Genomic DNA, 23,329 nt, shown 5'->3' on the forward strand with positions numbered 1-23,329 from the left:
TCGGAGTTCACACTGGGGAAGGGGTCGGATCTGTTTCAGGGCATTAGGAAGTTCAGGTAGAAGGTAGCAGGTATCTACCTAGAAGCTGGAGCTCATGAGCAGAATTCCAATTGTGAGATGATATGGGGAAGAAGAAAAAGTGGGGATCATTTAGTGAATGGGAAGGGCCAGAAAATGTGCACCCGAATTCTTTATTAGACTGCATGGTCAGAGCCAAATCTGTGGCAATTCCAAACAAAGTTGAGACAGAGTGCTCTTAGTTTTGGGCTCCTTACCCAAGTCCTGGATGACCAGCCTAGTCTGAGATGCTGCTTAAGGCTGAACCCCTAGGGTTTTAGTGATTTCAGTTCTGAAGGTCACAGGGAGGCAGCGACAGGGAAATAAGCAGATACTTATAGTTACCTGCCAGAAAAGCAAAAGAAATCTGAATTTAGTACTTGTATGCTTCTTTGAAGATGAGTTGATGTTTATACAAGTAAGATTTTGATGGAGCCACTGCTGATTGCACAGGAGATGGAATATGCTCTAAGGTGGGTGGGCAGGTCAGATTATAAAAAGAAGTTATTATAATACAAGATTTTTAAAATCAAAGAGTTTTTTTCTTCCAAAGCATATTCTATCAGCGGATCTGTTTATTTCTTTCTAAAAAAAACAAAAAGCCCCACTGGTGTTCTGATGATTTCTTCTATAATCTTTATATCTTTAAAAAATGTTTTCCTTTTGCCTTTTTCAATGGGAAAAAATGTGTCATTTTTCTAACACTAAACTACAGAGATGTAATAGTTTTTATCTCTACAGCTCATGGAAAATGAAATCATGTGTTTTAAATCAATTCCATTTCATTTCCCATTATTGTCTTCTGTGCTAAAAACTTCTTCCTTTTGTATTTCCAACATCTCAAAAACCTTTCTTAAATATTCTTCCCAGACAGAAAGAATGACAATACTAGGCAAGATCACTCACATGCGAGCCATATGCATCCTAATTTACTTCTCAAATATCATGTAAATATATATATATATTTACACACACACGTATACTTGTATATTCTAATTTATTGTGAGGCAAAGAAAGCTCACCAGAGCAGTAGGGAGTGTGTGTGTGTGTGTGTGTGTGTGTGTGTGTGTAAGGATGAGGAGGGTTTTTATAAGAGCTTAAGGAATATACAGCAATTTGAGTTAAGAAAGGCAGGTGCTGGAGAGCATTGGACTGAAACATTGAAACAGGCTAGTGAATTATGGGTTGTTTGAGGTTCTTGAAACAAAAAGGACACCCCACTGGCCCATAGAACTGCCCGGAAAAGTAGTGTTTTTCAGGAAGGGAGATGTGCTCTAATGCCATCAGACAGGCCCATGTTTCTCTCAAGACTAGAGTTTAGAGAAAGAGATGGCTTCTTTGGGGATAAGCAGGATACGTTTTTGAAAAGGACCTGCACATAGCTAATAAACTGGAATTTGGTGGACTCTGTGATTGTGTTGGTACCTTTATATTGTTGCCACATCCCAGAAAAGATCCATTCAGAACCATCAAGTGGTAGAAGTTTGCCTATTTGGGGCTCATCTCTCTCTTTTTATTTTTGGTAAAATTGAGGTATAATTGACATACAATAGAGTAGTTTCAGGTGTACAAAATGATGATTTTATATTTGTCTATAATGTGAAATGATTACCACAATAAATCTAACTCTATCATCCACATGGTTTCAAAAAAATAGTTTTTCTTGTGATGGGGACTTTTAAGATTACTTTTAGCAACTTTCAAACATTTAATACAGTGTTATTAACTATAATAACTATGCAGTACATTGCATCCACCGGACTTATCTCATTTCATAACTGGAAGTTTGTACCTTTTGTACCCCGTTTACGCATTTGCCCACTTCTTGTTTTTGGCAACACTATGCTCTATCTTTGAGCTGCCTTTTTTGTATTGTTTTCCAGATTCCTCATGTAAGTGAGGTCGTACAGTATGTCCTTCTCTCTCTGACTTATTTCACTTAGCATAATGCCCTCAAGGTCTGTCCATGTTGTCACAGATGGCAAGATTTCATTCTTTTTATGGTTGAATAATATTCCATTGCACATTGTACCACATTTTCTTTATCCATCTGTTGAAGGACACTTGGTTGTTTTCATTTTTGGTTATTGTAAATAATGCTGCAGTGAACATGGGGGTGCTTGTATCTTTTCGCGTTTGTGTTTTCATTTTCTCTGGATAAATACCCAGAAGTGGAATTGCTGGGCCATATAGTAGTTCTATTTTTAATTTTTTGAGGAACCTCCAGACTGCTTTCCACAGTGGCAACATCAATTTATGTTCCCACCAACAGTGCACAAAGTTTCCCTTCTCTTCACATCCTCGCCAATGCTTGTTTTTTCTTGTATTTTTCATAATAGCCATTCTGACAGGTATAAAGTGATACTGATTTTAGTTTGCATCTCACAGTTGATTAGTGATGCTGAGCATCTTTTCATGTGCCTGTTGTCCATCTGTACATCATTTTTGAAAAAATGTCTCTTCAGTTCCTCTGCCCATTTTAAGATGGACTGTTTGTTTTTTTTGCTATTGACTTGTATGGATTCTCTCTACATTTTGTATATTAACCTCTTATATTTGATTTGCAGATATTTTCTCCCCATCAGTAGTTTACCCTTTCGTTTTGTTGACCATTTCCTTTACTGTGCACTCACCTTTTTAATCTTAGGAGAAATTCAAGTGGCATTTCTGATAATAGTAAACAGGAAGGTGCTCATACTGATTTTGAGTCTCTTGAGGCAGGATGTGAGTTTTCCAACCATTGCATGCCCAATACCCGGTACAGTGCCTGAAATACAGGGAAAAAATTGACACTGTGGTTGTTTGTTTTTCTCTGAAAAAGAAACAGTTAAGATAAATGGGGAGAACCACAGGGCTTATTTTCTGACACATTTCTTCAATCAACTACCACAAAAACTATTACTTTGCAGCCATTCACAAGCTTATAAAGTCTTATCAGTGGATCAGTTATTTTAGCTACCTAAGCCAAAGTTTGGAATATTTTTGAAATTTATTTATGCTGGCAGACCCAGAGAGAAGACAAATCCATCTTCCTGTGGAATTAAATGTTCCACAGGGGCCAAACTAAAGATTTTGTTTTTGGTTTCTGGTTTTTCATATGTTTTTGTTTGTTTTTAATAGCTGACACAATCCCATTATCCCATTATAACTGGGACATTTTTCCAGTTATACTCATGATGTAATTCTGAGGTTCAAATAATAGTTATACAATTGCCAGAGGAAATCTAAAGATCTTTCTTTGAGAGAAATATGGGTTGTATATACAGTTTCCTCTGGTGGGCAAGGTCCATGTTGAATGGATAAACTCTAGTCTCCACTCTAGGATTAAAAAAAAACTGTTGTTACTTTAAAATTACAGTTTTAACTGTTTAAGTTTCAAAAATACTAGCATCAACTTTATCTAAGCATCTCTTCTCTTTACCTGCTAACACTTTGTTCTAATATCAGGAAGATATGAAATGTATCTAAGTTTTGTTGACTTAGTTCAGACCGACCCAGTTACCTCCATTCTGAGGTTGCTTTAGTTTATGAATTCTAAAAATAACAGGCATTTCTTGTATAACAAAAATAAAATATGGAGTCAATCATGAGCTGTACACGTGAAAATGTACAAGGTGGGGAGCTGGGATATCGTAAACCATAGGCAATGCAATCAGACCTGGCTGTGAGGCCTCACTCTAACTTTTACTAAGATCTTCAGAAAGTTATTAAATTTTCCTGAGTCTTATGTAAAACACAGACAATAGAGATTTTCTTGTAAATCTTTTGGGAGGGATAATTTGTGTCAACTGCCTAGCTCAATGCAAATTCATTATTATTACTTTATTATTAATGAGTTCATGTTAATAGTTTCCTATAACTAAGAACTCTGTTCATAACAGTACCTTAATATGTCTATAGAAACATTTCTATAATTTGTCACAATTTTCTTCTTTTTGTGATAGGTTAATTGGAAGCTAGTTTTTTTGGGTTTTACAGTAGCCAACAGTTAAATAATTATAGGAGATAGAACATTAAGCACAGATAGTAAATGACCCTCTCAGGAGACTTGGGAAAAAGAACTTCTCTGATTTGATAAGATAATACTTAAGCTATAAGGAAAGCTATGAAAAGGATGGTGGAGAGGTCCTTCAGGGTGGTCTTGTACATACCATAAAGGAATGGTATACTGTAGATCCCCACATTAACCAGATTGGAGCTTCTTATATGCTAAGCCATCTTTCTTTTGAGTATCTAAGAGACTCAACATAGGCGAGTGAACAATGCATGTTTGCCAGTTTGATAGGGATGCTCAGGGTTTGGGTCTGCGATCAGTAAATTTGTGCTTGCTTCCCTCTGGTTGTCTGCTCTGAATTTGAAGAGCTGATAGTGCTACTTGATTAGAACAGTATATTTTAAGTGAATACTTTGACATACACTGTTTTATTAATATCCATGCCCAAGCTAAATAAAGGGTAGGGAGGAAACTTGATTGAGGTGCATATCTCAGTGTCAAGAATAAAAACATGTGACACTTGAATTCTAAAGTAGGATCATCCTATGCTAACTTTATCAAGGCATAATCTTTACTCCAACTCATGAGGATACGCCTTACTCAAACTATCATCTTTAAAGAGAGCAAAAATGCTCATATGTACATGACTGTGTTGATCCTGCATTTAATTACAACTCATTTGTTAGGGTCTAAAGTCCACTCCCTCCAGCAGAAGCACAGCTTCCAGTATCTGGGAATGGCATATGCATACTTTTTTTGAACATGAAACAAATCTTTTGAAAGCACATCTTTTTGAAATAGATTTAATTGAACCGGACACACATAAATTGAATTTAGTTGAAACAATGATACTGAAAATTATGAGACTAAAGAGCTTAATGATGTGTTTCAGATTTTGACAATATCAGAAGTCACAGCTTTTAAACATTGTAATCATGGGCTCTATATTGAATACAAGAATATCCTAGAAGTCCTTTGCCCTGAGATGTGCTCTAGATCAGGAGTCAGCAGATTTTCTATAAAGGGCCAGGTAGTAAATACTGTAGACTTTTCAGGCCACCTTGTCTCTGTGCCAACTAATTAACTCAGCTATTGTAGCATTGTCGGGTAAATGGAAGAATTTCAGAATCTCCTGCCTGTCCTTAGTCCATTTACATATCAACAGGTGTTTACCACTGCAACCGTCTGCAGCCTCTGGGGTAAGGGGTGGAGAGAAAATGGCCATTCTCCCCTCCTGTCTGTTCCTGATATGTAATTGGTCTGGCATCTGCCAGTCATCAAGGACCCGCCCGTGGAGTTCCTGCTGTAAGGGGTGGGCAAGGGAAGTGGAGCACAAGCCATAACTGGAGGAGACAGATGGTGCCAAGCCTGGCTAGTAACTGTAAGGAATAAAATCCTTCCTCCCAACCTACCCTTTCCCTTGACTTATTTCAGTTTCACTGGTTTCATAGGTGGACCCATCCTGGGCCAGGAACACCCTTTACCCCAGAGCTACCCCAGAGCTACAAGCATGAAAGCATCCATAGAGAGAACATAACTGAGTATAGCTATGTCCAAGAAAACTTTTTTTTATAAAACAGGCTATAGACTGGATTTGACCCATAGGCATTAGTTTACTCTAAATAAAGATCCCTAACAAGAAATAGAAGTGCAACCTTATAGGTCATTGACAGCTCTGCTTCATGGCTGAACTCCAGGACATCTCAACACCTGAAAGCAGTTCTCAGTTACCCTGGAATGTGTCTTATACCATTTCCTTCCTCTTACCCTTTATTGTTGTTTTATTATATAAGTGAAAAATGCTGAGTGTAGAAAATTCAGAAAGTACAGCTGAACAAAAAGAAGAAAGTAGAACATTCCTCAGATAAAACGTCTTGTTTTATATCATTTCACATATTTTACTATGTGAAGAAATAACATGTATTTATACATATATACTTTTATTTGCCAAAAAATTAGATTATACCATGCATATATATGTATACATTTGTGTGTGTATAATTTTTTTTGGTAACCCATTTGGTAGACACATAATGTTTCATTAGCCTCTAAGACCCTTACTTGACTTATCAGTAGCAATGGATTTTCCTGTATATTTTACTATTACTAAGTGTAAGTGAAAGACTAGCCTTTGTTACATTGGAATAGAGATTAAAAATTACTTACTATTCCCTCTTGTGATCTTAAATTCTAATTTTAATCGAAAGCAAATTATAGTCTGCATGATGTACTATATTTTTAGATCATTTTCAAGCACACAAGTAAATTTTTAAAAAATTATAATGTGTATTTTCCTTCTACCAAATCATTTTTGAGTTGTACTTTTGAAAACAATGATCAGCTGCTTTCAGCTGTTAATTTCCTTTCAAAATGTCACCAAATTTAGAAGTAGGTGCAAGGATCCTGTTGAAAATCTTGACCCCATTAAATATTTGGTTAGAATCTGAATCTTGACTTCTTAAAAAATATCTTTGCAGGGGAAGGTTCTGATTTTGGAACTTGCCTACTATGAGGACTTCTTATTTCGACTCCCAAAATCTAAATACAGAGCACATCCTTAATGATATCTGTTTACAAATCAAGGGAATGGCGATGTCTCAGCTGGAAGGAGATGGGCAGAAAAGAGCCTCCAGCGGCCTCCTTCATTTACTCACAGTCAGCCTTCTTTCTAGGGGTTCCAAATTAACAGTGGGGCAACTTTTATTTTTTATTTTCTACTTTGAACAAGCAGGTGTTTCTTTCATGAGGCCCATATGTTCCTTCACAAGCTTTATCCAAAGCACCTATAGTATATAGCCTGTGGTCATGTGGCATGCAAACAGTTTCCTTACAAGACTTTCCTCTTTATTTGGAAGAGAATATGTGAAAAGTGAATGTTTAGGAGTGTGTGTGTGTGTGTTGAAGAGACAGAACAAAAGAACAACAGCATTATTTTGGGGCTGGAACATCACTCGTGATGCCAACAAACAACAGTGAATATGAGCTGTCAGGGAGGCCTGCTCTCCAAACTGACCCCACGCCAAGCCCCTGCTTGTGGCCTGTTCCCCAGCAGGCTGCTGCACGGCTGTGGCAGACCCCAAGAGCAGCTGTCTCTGCCTGGCAAACAGGCAGTATCTGGCCAGGTGGATTTCTCAAGTTAAAAATAACTCATTATGAAGAAAGAAGAGCGCCACTCAAAACTGACTGCTCCTTGTTAAATCAGGATCATCAAGAGGAACCCACAGGTGAGGGACAGGATGAAGAGGGAGAAGTCAGTGGAAGCAAGAAAACAGATTGGCTTCTGCTGTAACTGGGGAGAAATGGGAAATACCTGGAAGCCCAAATAAAACTGGCCAACACAGTGCTGGAAAGAATTCTCTGTGAAAGCGTAGCTTTGTGATCATCATTAAAGTGAGGGTTGCTCTGGAGAATGCATATGATGTTATGAGAGGAAAAAATTGCACTTCAGAATAAGTGACTGCTCTGCCGTTCTTAAAAGGACAGTAAATAATCTAGAGCAAAAGATATACATGCTGATTACTTTTACAAGCTTGAAAACAATTCTGCCATCTCTACTCATCCTATACTCACCTGTGTTTTAATGTTACCATGGAGGTGAAAAATATGAGCACCTTTATTCTATATCGGCCAGTAATGCAAGAATATGTTATCGTCAAAGTACAATACTCCAAAAGTTCTTAAAAATTGGGTAGTTAATAAATATGAATTGAAGCATGCCAACAAATAAAGAAATTGCTATAGTTCGTAAGATTAAGATCAGTGGCAATATTCTGTCTGGGCATGAGTTATTTTAATAACTTTATTTTCAAATAAAGATGATCAGGACAGAGTAGCTATCTATAAATTAGTTTGCATTCAGTTTTCTTTATTTTCCATTATGATGCCTTCTAGGGACTTGCCACCCCAAAGTGTAACTCGTGGATTGATATCGTTGCATCAGTTTGTTAGAAATGCAGAATCTCTCACTCCACCCCAGACCTACTGAATTAGAACCTACATTTTTAATAAGATCTTCAGCTGATTACAATGCAGATTAAAATTTGAGAAACTGTCCTAATATCATCAGGAAAACTTAAGTTCTGTAACTAGTTACACCTATATTTCAGACAGTACTGATTGTAATATTTACCAAGAGTTGCTGGGTAATCAAACCATCAGTCACTATCTCAAACTAAGTGGTGATTCAAAGGTAAAGTTAAAAACCTTCTAAGGGTCTTTGGCTGAAATGGATAACCCTGGAATAATTACATCTATAAGAATAATAAAAGCAAAGTAAAGCAATGTGTATTTGCACATTTGGGACCATTGCTGTTTAAATGTGTTTGCTTCAATCACATTAGACACTGTTCTGTTACTGTAGTTCATTTACTTCAAGGAAATGATGGCATCATGAAGTATCCCACTAAAGGTATTGATTAACTGTCATAAAGTCAGCTCAGGATGATATTCAGTGTGAATTAAATTGAAGCCATATGTCTCAGACAAAATTGTATTAGCTGATTTTAAATATAGTCTATTAGATAGACTGTTAGATAACTTAGTCTATCAGGAAAAATTGATAACTTAAATATTGTCTATTAGATAAAACTGAAAATAGAAGGTATAGCAGTCTTCCTAGAAGGCAACAATCCCTTCAAAGAATGGTGAAAAATGACTCAAACTTCAGCTTTGTGATAAGTGGATGACGTGGGATTATAGGCAACCCCATGACTCTGGATGAGGAAATGAACAGAGCTGCACACAATGAAGCCTGATGTATGGAAGATCTCAGCAGTGGGAGGGGCGACATAATCTCTTCCTAGATAATCTGAGACTGCATCCTGCGATTGACCTACTCTGTGAACTTCACCTAACTCCAGTGGAAATCCTGTACATGAAACAATGACAGGATGTCTCTGGAAATGTTACAGCAAGTCAGGGTTTAAAACACATTGTTCATAAAACTCATGGAATCTTTACATGCTGCCCACCAAATAAAACGAAATTAAAAATATCTAGGGAAATTCCTTACTTATCAAATTCAATAGGCATTTACTTGAAAAGGAAAAACAATTTCAGCTTCTTTGTGGGTAGAAGTTTTTAAAACTAGACATTTTTAGGGAAAGTGTTAATGAGCTAATGCGATGGTTCTTAGACTTCAGCATGCAATAGAGTCATCTGAAAGGCTTATTAAAACACAAGATTTGGGGTCCTACCCCAGATTCAGTAGATCTGGTGTAAGGCCCAGAGTTTATGTTATAGCAAGTTCCCAGATAATGGAGAAGCTTTTGGTCCAGAGACCATACTTTGAAGCTGTTGATCTAAAGCAAGATATATTGTTGATTACTTTAATAGCTAACTATATATTAATTTATTCTACAAACATCGTTAAGCATTTTCTGCATGCCCAGGACAAGGTACTGAGATGCAAAATTGAATGTCAGCTTTGCCTTCCAAGAGGTCATAGTCAAATGGTATCACCAGTCTGTGGAGGGGTACTTAAACTCTTGAAGCATTAATTAGAGGTGAAAGAATTCCTCCAACCCTCAGTACTGGAGGAGAGACTGGTGTCCCCCATTCCCTGTGCCTCTACTTTGTTTGGTCCTCAGGAGGTCTCTGAACAGTGGAGAGAGGGACAAGCATTATTTTATGGACTTCTCATCCAAATGGGGTGATCTCAAAATAATAAGCATTTAGTTGAGAGAAGAAAGTCTATAGGTGAAGACAATAACACATTTTTATTTGGTTTGTAATTATGTCTATCTGAGAACTTTGAGTGGAATTGCTGCCACATAGCACTATCTGGGAGCAGAGAGGTTTTTGAGGTAACTATAATATCAAAGATACATGTTCTTTGACTGCTTGAGGCTTAAAAAGCCTTTGGGCCTCCAAACTTGCATCAGCATGAAGGAGGCTGTAATTCCTAGTGCTCACTTGCAATGTGGGTGTGGAGAATAGTGAACATGGACTAATTTCCCGGAAAGCAGAGCCAGGGACCACAAAGAGCAACAGGGAACTTCTTACCAGAGAACAGATGGAGGTCTAGTCCAGGCACTTTCCCTGCCTCCATACAAGGGAAGCTTCCTGATGCCTGCGTAGCAGGATTTTATCACTGCCAGGGATAAGCGTTCACTGTGGGTCTCCCATTGTCATTCAGTGGGCAGTCCTGTGGCTCTTATCCTGTTCCTTTCCATTACTGCACACTGGTTGAGTATGGGTGTTGGACTGAGAGGATGAGAAGAGGTTTAGGTAACTTACTTTTTAGTTCATAAATTGCCAGACCAAATGAAGTCGTATATATTCTTGGTGAGTATTGGACAAATCCTTCAGATCCTGGACTTGGAACTAGCTATAGGACTGGATGAACTTTGGATTCAGTTTCTCTTCAGGTGGTTGGTGCATATGTTTTGTATGAAAGGTGTGCCTGGATATTTGAGGGTTAGATTCTGGAAGAGATGAGTCATGGCAAAGATTTGTGCTATTCTTCCATTTGTAGAAATGTAATTGGGAGATGTCTTCCTAATTCTTCTTACGTCCAGGTTAATTGCTTGAATAGCTATGATCAATGAAATGTTAGTAATAGCAATATTATAATCAATGATTGTTAAGTGGTGTGTATCCCTTCCTGGCCTAGATGGTTAAGTATCAGTACGTCCTCTTCAACTTCTTTTCCTCACCCACGAGTTAGATGTTCATGTCCAGGGTGACTGTGAGAGGACTGAGGACGGTAGAAATAAAAGGTGGGGAGCCTCGATCCCTGAGTTACCTCTTGGAAGAGTCACTTGTGCCATTCCCTTACTGGATGGTTGCATGAATGAGAAATACACTTTATTTTCTAAATGAAGTCATTGAAATATGACAGTCTATCTGATCTGTTAGTATTATTTTAATATAGGTATTTGTTACTTATTTTTCATTTAATCAATATTGGGAGCTCAGGAGAAAGAGCAGAGTACTAAATGAAGTGAAAGTACTACATTTTTCTCTATGTATCTGAATTGTAGGGTGGATTAAATTTTGTGACCTCATCACAAATATATTATGCCTCTTACAATAAATAATTCTATGAAGCAGCTGTTGTGAGCTCGGTCATACAAAGAAAACAGAGGCTTAGAATAGGTACTGTGCTTAGGTCCTGGGTGGCAGAGTCGGGATTCCTACACTGATCACTTGAACTCCGGAACCCATATTCTTCTCCTTCTCGCACTCTACCTCTCTACCAGTATCACCAACATGAGCAATTTCTCTGAAGTTGGCTTTCTACTGAGGATAAACTACTTTTCGCTCAGCAGATTTTTATAGCTGCATTGCCTCTTTCAAAAAAAGGAGACTTCTACTGAAAAAGGCTAAAATGAAAAATTCAACTGAGGATGTATGTATGACCTAAAACTGACAGAAGAGAGGGAAAGAGCTGAAACTGTGAGAGAGAGACTTGGGAGACCCTCTGCACAGCTGTCATTCTTGAAAGCAAAGAGGAACTATCTGGCATCCACCAACCCAACCCTACAACATGATACCCTCAGGTTAGATTACAAAACACGTCATTGAACACAGGGCTGAGAGGTAAACTTGGCCTGAAAGATTAATTGGGTACTCATGACCAACCAATTGAGAATTACAGCTATTTATTCTATAAAAAAATTGTTGCTGCCAAGCACACTGTCACTGAAGACTCTTGTTTGGAGTAAGATACTTGATCTTCTGATACGTTCTGTATGGTATGTCTGATATGTTCCATATGTCCCAGTTTTATGTTTTCATTACATTAATTCACCCCAAGTGTAGAATGGGATTAATTTTTAAGGAAACATGAAGCATGCCAAAAATTATTCTGATTTTAAATTAACTGTAGGTTTTCATTGGTTTTATGTATTCATTCAATATAATATTTATTCATTCAATGATTATATTTAATAAAATTATTCTAAAACTCTCCTTAAAAACACTATAAGAAATATAATGAGTAATTTAATTTGCAGAGTTGCCTGGAATTTACAATACTGGAATTTTTCATAGAGTTGAATGTGGCTTTCAGGTTAAAAATTTTAGGCTTCCTCCGAAACTAACAATGAGAAGGTGATATGAACCTGCAATAAACCTGCCTCAAAATTGCCTACATATGATTAAGGAGAAAATTAGGTCCTGCATGCCCTGTGTGATGTGACCCATGAGAGGATAAAGGGACAGACACTGACCCCCTAAGCTGAAGTCATGTATTTAGGAAAGATGGCTTTAGTAAGAGATAAATATCAGAGATTCAAACTTGCTTTTAGCCGACATTTTTTTACCCCAATTTCCAATTTTAAAATACATATATTCCATAGTATTGCTAGTAGCAGTGGACTGAATATTTGAGTCCCTCCCAAATTCATATTTTGATACCTAACCCCCAATGTTTTAGTATTTCATGGTGGGCTTTAGAGAGGAATTAGATCATGAGGGTAGAAGCATTGTGACTGGGGTTCTTGCTTTTATGAGAGACTGGAGAGACAGCTAGCCTTCTCATTATGGGGATTCAAGGAGAAGTAGATAGTCTCCGAGTCAGGAAGAGGGCCTTCACCAGAACCCAACCATGCTGGCATGTTGGTCTCAAACTTCCAGCCTTCAAAACTGAGAAATAAATTTGTTATGTCTAAGTCACCCAGTCTATGGTACTTTATGTGTAGCAGTCTAAACAGACTAAGACACTGCCCTTACTTCCAATATATGCCATTATACCTATAATCCCAGTTGAGGTATGTAAATCTTTGCACAGGCAGGATAAAAACAGCTCTCTTTTATCTGGGCCTCCGTGGAGAAAGATGGGGCTATCTGAAGGCAGAATCATGAAGGAAGTAATGCTAATCTGTGGTGCCTCTGGCTGACCTTCTTCATCTTTTTCATCTTTAAGTGGCATCCCATTCCAAACATTCTGACCTGAATGGGTCTTTCTAATTCCCATAACCAGGCCACAAGCCTACTCCATGGACTTACCTCACCCCAGGCCTCAGGATCCATAGTTGAGAACCCCAACATTTTGGATGTTATTCTAGACATAACTTGTGTTCTGGTTGCTTCCCAAGAACAGAGTCTTTCTCCAGTGCATGGAATGTCTGCTTTGTTTTCTTACCAATATTACCTTGACTATGTTAATTATACTTGAAAATGTATTGCTCTTTTGACTTGTCATACATCATCATTTCTAATAACCTCTTTTCCCATCTTTTAAGGTCTCTCACCTTTTAACATCTTTCACATGTGTCTTATCATCAATGGCATCTTAGGCCAGATGGCGCTTGTGATATGGTCATTATTACTCAAACTTGGTGGTTATCTCTAGTCTTATAACTAGACAACTGCAATCTCTTGACATCTTAGTCAACAGAACATTTGGTACCATTTTAAAGTGACATATGAGTTCTAACTTGACCAGTTCTTTCATCTGGCACTTTCCAGTAATCTTATGAAAGCACCAACATCAAAATTTGCAGTAAGAGTGCTTGCAGGTTAGAAGTGCCAAAGATGAAAGTGAAGCATTTAAGACATGCTTCCCCACCAGCACCCTACACATTAATGAACAGTGGCTCACAAACTTGAGTGTCTATAAGAATAATCTGCAGGGTTTGTTAAACACTCACTGCTGGACTCCAACCCAGAGTTTGTGCTCCAGACACGGTGTTGGACCAAAGGATGCACATTTCTAACAAGTTTTCAAGTGGTGCTTCACTGCTGGCCCATGGATCACATTTTTAGAACCAGTGTCCTAGAGACTGAATGAAATGGAAAATGTCTCCCCATCTGCTGGCTGTGAGGGCAGCTTGGTACTGAGTCACCTTACCAGATCGAGTTCTTTGGAACTTTAATCAAAATTCCCCATTTCCTGGGCTGTTAAGATGTCTCCTCACCCTCCTCTGTGGGCTTCCTTTCTTTCCTGGCCTGTAGCCATTTCCTCAAATCTCCCCTCACAGGAACACTGGCTGTGCAGATAGACACCTTTCAAATTCCAACTGTATCTGCCCGTTGTTTCTCTTTCCACAGTGGTTATCCACAGCTGTTAGTGTGAATGAATTCCAAAAGAAAGAGGCATCTGGTAGGGTGGGTGATCGGGCCTGTGGGGTTACCTTGTGAGGGTTCCATGAGCTGGTGTGAGGATTTAGTGGGAAAGAGTACAACAGAAAACATTTTATATTTTTGTACTGCTGCATGTCCTTCCCTGCTTCATCTTAATTTTTATCTTGAGTTTTCCTCCCCTAGAATTGAAGAACTGGAACTCTGTCCAAATCTTTTTCTTCCAAATAGTTAATTGCTACATTTTCTAAAAGTGAAGCAGTGAATATTCCTCCAGCGTATAATAAGCATAAATCTTACTTTCACAAATCATATGTTTGCATACAAAGACTTTCCTTTTTTTTTTTTTTCAGCTGACATGCTTCCCTTGACTCTTGAGCCCACCATCTATTTACAGCAAGTTAGCCATGCTCTCCCATTTTGGCAAACTTAATGTAATCCATAAAGATTCCAGTTTAAGCTGGGCATTACTATTGTAGGCACGGGTTAGTTTCAGAGCTGCTTCCTCCAGGTTGCATGGTATCCTCACACAACTGCGCACGGCTACAGGAAGGAGCTTTCAGAGGAAAAGCAGAACCAAAGGCCAGCACTGTCCTAGGGCTCTGCTGACTCCCACCGTCTAAGGCCTTAATGGTTGTCTCTCTCAGTGTGGATGGAGCCCACCGCTGGCTTTTTCATAAGGCAAAGTGCATTCTCTTGCCACTCTTAGCTTCCCAGTTCTCCCCAAGTGCCAGCCAGTGAATGTTCTACCCATCAGAGATCTACTATTAATTTGGTGTCCTTGTCTTCCTGAGCAGGTTTTTGGTTGACAACAAATTCATATTCTCAGCTAACATCTATCCCCCACTCTCTGGCCACTGGAAACTTGGAATGCCTACCTTGTACACATGAGGTAGTCTTTGCCTTCTGCCACCTCACTCTGCCACTCTATACTTTATTTCTGTTGTCCTTCCCATTGGATTTGGAGTTCTTCTAAATAGCAAATACCATGAGAGAAGCAGTCACATATTCAAGATCACCCCCAAACTTGGGAGGATATTCATCCACTGCCTTCATTATCAAGATTACCCAAAAGGAGGCCATACATATCATTCTTCATCTCCTCTTCCTGACTCTTATTTACTCCAGCTTCCCAGATGTGTATATAGGCCATGGAATGGGGAACAGGGTTTAATAGGAGTGATGGATTCAGAGAATTGATATAATAACATCATAAATAATTATTCATTTACTCTTCCTGGGGCAAAGTGTCTGGATACCAGGAAAAAAGACTTCATTAAAATTTAGAAGTTAAATATACACATATTTGTTCTTCTCTGCACTTTCTCTATGCATATGAGTGGAAACAGCTAGAAGGTAGCCCAAAGAAATAAGAAGGGGGCACTCATTGATTGGTCATATCATTTTGTTACAAACTTCATTTTCTGGTAAGTATGAGTGTCTTGCCTGAGAGTTTCAGCCCCAGACAAGTTCTCTATGGATTCAGTGAGACTAAGAAATGACAATTGAACATTCTTGGGATAAAAGATTTCATACCCAGCTTTATTTTCCTGGTGGTAGGTCGAATACTAGAATCACATCTGCATCCAGCAGTCTGCAGGCCTGTAACCCACCTCTATCTCTGTCTCCACCCAGAGCACTAGGCAGAGCTCTTTATATAGTGACTCACTCATTGCCTATAGGGTGAAAGTGTGGTGCAAATTGCATCATTGAGTAGTTTAGGGTCAGGTGAGGATACTGGCTATAGGAATTTCCATTTTCTCCACAATGACTCTGTTGAAAAACACTCTCCAAGTAAGGGTTCTACCAAATTTACAACCTGCATGATTGAGAACCTACTCCTGAGCCAAAGTGAGTTAAGAAAACTCATCAGACCAACCTTTATTGAGTACCTTAACAATCCTAGACATGTGTGAAGCATGAGTCAGATAACAACTACAGGTTGCATATGGTAGCAGCATTCGAGTGGGGCAGAGGGTCAAGAAATATTTCTTTGAAGATTCTGGATGTCAAAATGTGAAGACCAGTTGGATGTTGTGCCAAGAGGCCATGCAGATTCATACCTTCGTAGGAGTCCAAATGTCCTACCTGATAAATATCCTACTTTAATCATTGTAATTGCAAGACCTCATAATGTGCATTGTGTCCATGTCTCTCTCTATTGAAACTATAAGCACTTTGAAGGCAAAGCTTTGTTTATTACAAACCTTCACAGCTAATCTGGCATATATCAGATGCAATGTAAGAATGGGGTATTTGTTGGAGCATTATTATTATTAATAGAATGCTAAGTAACATTCCAAAAATTATTAAACTTTGAGAACTACTTGATATAAACAAAATGTAGTCATTGTTTAACTACTGGCACAAAAATTGCCCTCTTATATCAACCACTCACAATAGAAATTAAAATGGAATCTCTCATAATATCAGAAGAAGAAAATGAATGGTTTTGCATTAATGAGCTTCCTGTTTTATTAATAAATTACTGTTAGCTATAAGAAATATTGTAGAAAACTTTGTTAGATACATGGTATTCAATGCATATTAATGTCATGTGAAATTATTTGACTTTACAAATCACAAATGAAAAATAATTTAAAGAATTACAAAGATGCAAAATGCTGGCTCTGGTGACCTGATATTTTTATTATATCATATACATTACAAATGAATCATGACTCTTGTATTGTTGTATCTTATTAAATTGTATGAAGTTTTAATTTAAGGCCAATGTTGATAACAAGGCAGAAAATGAACCCTGTTCTTTGCTTGGATGGTTTTGTAGTAGAAACTCATAGTGGTTACTAAGTTAAAATTCTGTTATAATGTTCATTATAATTTTCAAAGGTGTCTTGTTCTCTGGATTGAAATTTAGTTACATTTTGTAGACTAGAAATGTATTAACAATTAAAATAAATTATTTTACCCTAGTTAAAAGATGCAGAGTTATGAAAGAAATTGGTGCATCTCTATTCTCTAGCATTATTAAAAGGCAATGTCTTTTACAGCACCATGTCTTTCAAGTATGAATAAGACATTCTAAGGTCTAGCCTGGGCTTAGCACCCCTCTGGGTCTCTCTTCCTTACTGGCCAGTGAAATAGTTTGGAGAAGAAGATGTTTAAAATCTTCCTATTTATCTATCTACCCATGAGCTTTCAGTTATATTGTATCACCAGTCATCTCCTTCTAATGTATTTATAGTAATAATAACAGACTAAACACAGAATTAAAAAGTATATACCGCATCCCTTCTCCCCACTACAGTGCTACCTCCTCTTAAACTCTATTGCAGACCATGAGAATCCATTCCCTTCTTCAAGATCACCAAGAAGACCCCCTGGAAGAGCTCATGTACTGTTTAAGCATCCTTACACAAACACATCTTTAAAAACGATTTAATTGGAAAAATATATAACTTTGTAAATCAGTTGCATTAGAGTTGTAATATATACACTGTAGGTAGAAATTAATGTTTATAGTACACCAGGATGTTATACTGTTACATGTTGGTGTAATTTAGACCCTGAAGGGTTAATTTGCATAATAGGTGATGACCACTTAAAAAAATGGCAATAATGCCTAGCCCAAAGTACTTCATCCTAAAAGTAGATACATGTGAACTAATTTTCTATTTGGCTTCCTCTGTAAATCAATACCCAAGGAAGCCTGAAATTTCTTAAGCTAAAAACAGAATGAATTGCTTTGGGGAATGACATCCAATACCTGACCAGTGTTCTCTAACTATAAGACGGGGAAATCTTCATTGTTTATTATAACAGCCAAAGACCATATTAAAGGCTTAATTGCAAGTAATGTTGTGTCAAATACTGTATGATAGGACTTGAATTTTAAAAAATTGAGTAATATTCCTATGGTATTCATTTAGCACATGTAACACACACATTATACACATACACACACATCTATTAACGTAATTGTACTTCATGAATAGAGTGAATTTTTCAAGTTTGGCTAAATAGGGAGGTGATCGTAAATTTCTCTCAGGCTGTTGTAGTTTAAGTCAATTTTCTTGGATTTTGTCAGCTGTGGGGCAAGAGAATTGCTTATCACACCCTTGTTGGACTGCCCTTTTTCCATTGGAAGACTATTAGCTTCCTCCTCAGTTTTACTTTTGCAAACAGACTAAACTTTGTTTTTTCAATACTCCTTTCAGGTGTATCTCTTCCCATGGGAAAATCTTTCCAGCTCTTCTGTGTATCCTCATAATCCTCATTCGTATGTCAAATGTTAGCCAGTAATGTTCTCACTGATTTTTTTTCCCCAAGAAAATGGCTAGACTACCATGTGAGGTGTTTTTTTGATACATGCAGTGTCATGCTTCTTTTTGACTCTGTAGACAGGGCTTCACTGCAGACTCCAAGCAAGCTGATCACTCACCATGTCCTACTTTCTTGTTTAACCCATCGTTTGTCAAACCTATCCCTGCTGAACTTGTGCAGTCTCCTTTCTTGGGAATATTATGTAGCAGTTATCCTACGTGAACCTCCTCTGTTAAGTCTTCAGTTTACAAGGTCACTTTAGCTCTACACTGAGCTTCTGAAATGCTGAGCATGCCCATTAAGGGCAGCACTCTGCCAAGTTACTTACCTGTGGGTGTTCCCTCTGACCACTGCAGATTAAAACTTTGAAGAGCACTGAGCACAGAACTGAGCATAGTGGAATATAATTTTCTTGATGCCCCTCCAATTTGATTTTAATTTACTCATTAAAGACATTTTATAGGGTCGAATCCCAAAACTAGATATTCACAAATGATGACGATGTCTTCGATATAAATACCCATGCCATGTGAAACTAAATCAAAATCTTTGCAGTTGTGAAGATAATGTCTCTGATTTCCCATAAATCTCTCCAGCCTGCATAAGGGTAATTTTGTATTCTAAAAGGAAAAAAGAGCTATTGGTAGGAAAAGTACATATGTTCAGTAGGGGAGGGGGCTGCTACTGGTCCTCATTCCAAGCAAAGTATCCATCTTTAACAATACTGGCCAAATGAAATGTGCCTGAAGGAGGGATCAGGAAAGGGATGGATCTCAAAATAATAATATACAGTTACAGGATCAGTTAAAAGTTGGAGAAAGTATTTATTCCATGGAGATTTAGAGTAAGAGGACACCAGAGAACTGCATTCACCATGTGGAAATAACACCCAGGATTGGGACCAAAGAAGAATTGAAGAGAGGCTTAACATTCAGACCTCTTTTCCATACAGTGTTAGACATTTTTTTCTAACTAAATTTTCTAACATAGTTTTTTATTTAAATACAGGTGGGATGGCAATCTGTAATGTGCATGGAAAGACTCCTGTATCAGAAAGGAGTTTCAATGCATGTCCTCCAAGGATAAATGACTATATTAGGAAAGTTATGAAAAAAATTAACTTAGTATAAATATATATGTATATATGTATATATATATATACATATTCTCTATGTGTGTATTATATTTATTTACTTAGAGTACCCAGAACCAAATTTAATAGAAGAGGAAGTAGATGAGGAGAGTATTTTAAAATATTAACAGAGAATTTTCTCCTGTATCTCCATACATCCCCATATTCCATGGACATTCCCCAGCTCTGGCATCTAAAGCATTCCACATCACAGAACAATGCAGGTGACAAAGGAATAAAATTCCTGGCTTTAGAATATCCACAGCCTAGAATTCAGGACAAAACAAAACATTTGGGAGAATGTATGCTGAAGCAGTATGTATTTTAATCCCTGCTGAAAGTTAAAAGGTGTTTGGAGTAAGGGAAACGTATAGGGAGTCACCTGGGAATCAAAGAGAACTGTGAAATTGGCAGGCCTCCATCTCCTGACCCACTGCCTTGAGAAGACAAAGGAACTCCAGATGGGTTTGAGAATATGAAAGCATATAGCTAAAGCTGCAGAAACCACCAGTTCCTCAGTTTCTACCCCAGTGCTGGAGAAGAGAAAATGCTTGTTGCATGTGTTTAGACCTGAGTGAGCTTCATAAAATTTCCCGGGACCTAGTAGAATGTTTCTTGCACAACTGAGAGCATTGTGGACCTAACACAAGTGGAAGACTTGGAGAGGCCTCAAGTGGGAGCACCTAGAGGAGACCAAGTTGGAAAGGGGGTAGCTGATGACACTCTGGACCAGTGTGGTGAGAACTGGTTTCTCTGGCAATGGGGGCCAATTGTGTGTATTTCCTCCCAGCTACGTGTGTTTAGTGATGGGAAGGATAATATGAAATTGACCTTTATCAAAGTATTTACAATATGGAAATTGGCAGTTTCCATAATAATCAGGGCTCTTTTTTCCTTTTGTTCTTTCTCAGAGATTTGTGTTACCAGCACACCACTGGTTGTGCCCCCCTACCTGCCATGCTTCACTACTTATAAAACCTTAAGAAATTATATTAATTTTCTACCATCCAGTGAAACTGTGGCTCAAAGAGAAATTATTTTCATGAAATCATGATATCATGTTTCACGCACACCTGAGTATGTGGACTGAGATTTGTACTATCGTTAGTAAGCTAGCTAATGTAAAATTTAATTTTTAGAAATGTAATAAATGATAATTGAACATACCTAGCAAGTCACGAAACTTATGTTGACTTTTACATTCTTTGAAGAAGGAATTACCCAGCATTTGGCGCAGCATCAGGGATATGCCTAATACTTGTAACATGATAACATATTACACCAGCAATGATGACTATTGCCTGCTATAACCCTTGGAAATTGCCTAATGAAAAATTTCATTTTTTCACCTTCTTTTGAAAAATTCCTCTCCTTTTTTCCAATTCTTTCATTATCGTTACCTGTCTCTGTCTCCTGATGTGTGAGTCCAAGTATTCTGGATTCATCCATAAGAGAACTCTGGGCCGTAGAACAAAATCTAACCATTATATGGACCACTTTGCTGTCTCCATATTTTATGCATCTAATGTTTCTAGGTGCCATTAGAGAATTTCCATTTCACTGGCCATATTATGCCATCTCTGTCAAATCTTAACAACTATGATACTGCATGTTGTAAATGTAGACATTGAGTAACGCCCTTTTACCTTGGCATTTTGCAACCGCTTAATAACCAATATTACCTGTTGATAGACCTGGATCTGTTTTATACCTTATGTAAGTATTTCACCTTACCTTATTCAAATGATGGGCAGGTTGATATAAGACTGCTTACTATTAACATTTGGAGATATATAATAGTAGTTTAAAATATTCTTATAATCATTAGACTAAAGGGCTATTTAAAGTTTTTCTTAAATAGAAAACTATTATAAGAATTTATTAATCACTGTACATTTTATACAGAGAAGTATGCATTTTTCTAAAGTTTTTTTTTTTTTTTTGAGAGGGCATCTCTCATATTTATTGATCAAATGGTTGTTAACAACAATAAAATTCAGTATAGGGGGGTCAACGCTCAATGTACAATCATTAATCCATCTCAAGCCTAATTCTCGTCAGTCTCCAATCTTCTGAAGCATAACAAACAAGTTCTTACATGGTGGACGAATTCTTACACAGTGAATAAATTCTTACATGGTGAACAGTACAAGGGCATTCATCACAGAAACTTTCGGTTTTGATCATGCATTATGACCTATAAACAATCAGGTCAAATATGAATATTCGTTTGATTTTTGTACTTGATTTATATGTTGATCCCACATTTCTCCTATTATTATTATTATTTTTATTTTTAATAAAATGCTGAAGTGGTAGGTAGATGCAAGATAAAGGTAGAAAACATAGTTTAGTGCTGTAAGAGGGCAAATGTAGATGATCAGATGATCAGGTGTGTGCCTATGGACCAAGTATTAATCCAGGCTAGACAAGGGCAGCAAGACATCCACGGATGCAGAAGATTTCTCTCAAAGCAGGGGGGGTGAGGTTCTGAGCCTCACCTCTGTTCATCCCCAAATTCTCACCTGATGGCCCCCCTGTGACTGTGCCTGTCTTAGGTTGTTCCTCCCTTGAGGAATCTTACCTGTCTCTGGCTAACCAGTCATCTTCCGGGGCCATACAGGGAAATGTAAAGTTGGTAAGTGAGAGAGAAGCCATATTGTTTGCAAAGGTTAGCTTTTTACTTCTTTGCAGATTTATGCCCTGTGGCTTCTATGCCCAGCACTTGTCTCGAGGTATCTTTACCACCTGGAGGAATTATGATACTCGGTAAATTCGATATGAGGCACGAATTCTATTTAAGGGTTGTAATTAGGAAGGAAGAAGAAAAGCTATAGATGTAGCATATGAATGAAACATGGGAGGATTGATTATTTCTTTGACATATCTTCTTGTAGAGTACCTTAAGTATGTATAGGTTTTAAACTACTAACTAATTTGCACACACATATTAACATAATAGGAATACGGTGACATAAACAAAGCAAATCTATAATTACCATCCATCTCCAGTGAAGCCAAGAAAACCATTTAGGCACCCTAGGCATTTGTGAAAATTTATCTATGATATGATGGATATTGTCCAACTGTACTTGAACCATCAGACAAATTAAAGCAGCCCATTTCTGGGATCTGTTCACATCCCATATGTTCTTTTAACCATAGATAGTCTATAGTCATGAGATTTTGGAGTGCTACAACTTGCACCCCTCCCAACTCCTGGTTGAGTTCCAACGGTACAGATCCGGTCAAATTCGTTGTCTCACTGTATGCACATGCCAGCCTAGACATCTCCGTCCTCATTCCAATGGCAAGTCCAGGAGACGGTGGGCTGGATGCAGCCACAACCGCAGCATCGTCCGGATCCCTGTGGAGGCTTTTTGATGATCATCCCCCGGCACAAGACCTCCAGAGAGTGCTGATGCCGGAAGCTCCTCCTCATATCGTATCTTAGTTCATTTTCTGGGTAGCCAAGCTAGGCCTTGATCTTCTGCATAGAAACAAACAGACCCTTTGCCCACACTTTGACATGCCCTCTATACCACTGTGCAGAACTCATTGGAGGTCAGCACACAATAACTGCTTTTTTTTTTTTTTTTAATTAAGAGAAAGGAATATTATCAGAAAAAAGTACCTCCATAGCTGATCATCTGACACCCTATCAGTGATCAACATTAAGGATATTTAAAGCATGCGTTGATCTTTGATTAACCAACAGTTTTATCCTGTTAAGGAGTAATCCACCTTTTCTTTCTTTCTTTCTTTTTTTTTTTTTTTAATTTTTAATCTACACTTACATGAAGAATACTATGTTTACTATGCTTTCCCCTATATCA

The 23,329-nt window shown here is 37.8% G+C and overlaps 1 long non-coding RNA gene across 1 annotated transcript in view; it reads right to left on the reverse strand.

Moving 5' to 3' along the window:
* Window positions 1-274: 274 nt before the first annotated feature.
* LOC140843569 (uncharacterized) overlaps window positions 275-23,329 on the reverse strand; it is a 30,769-nt gene continuing 7,714 nt past the window's right edge. The window contains exons 2-3 of the long non-coding RNA XR_012121420.1: window positions 2,691-2,824; window positions 275-402 (exon numbers count right to left, since the gene is read on the reverse strand). This is a non-coding gene — a long non-coding RNA (uncharacterized lncRNA). The remainder of the gene's footprint in view (window positions 403-2,690; window positions 2,825-23,329) is intronic.

This window comes from Manis javanica, chromosome 9 (assembly GCF_040802235.1).
Source record: "Manis javanica isolate MJ-LG chromosome 9, MJ_LKY, whole genome shotgun sequence".
Taxonomy (NCBI): domain Eukaryota; kingdom Metazoa; phylum Chordata; class Mammalia; order Pholidota; family Manidae; genus Manis; species Manis javanica.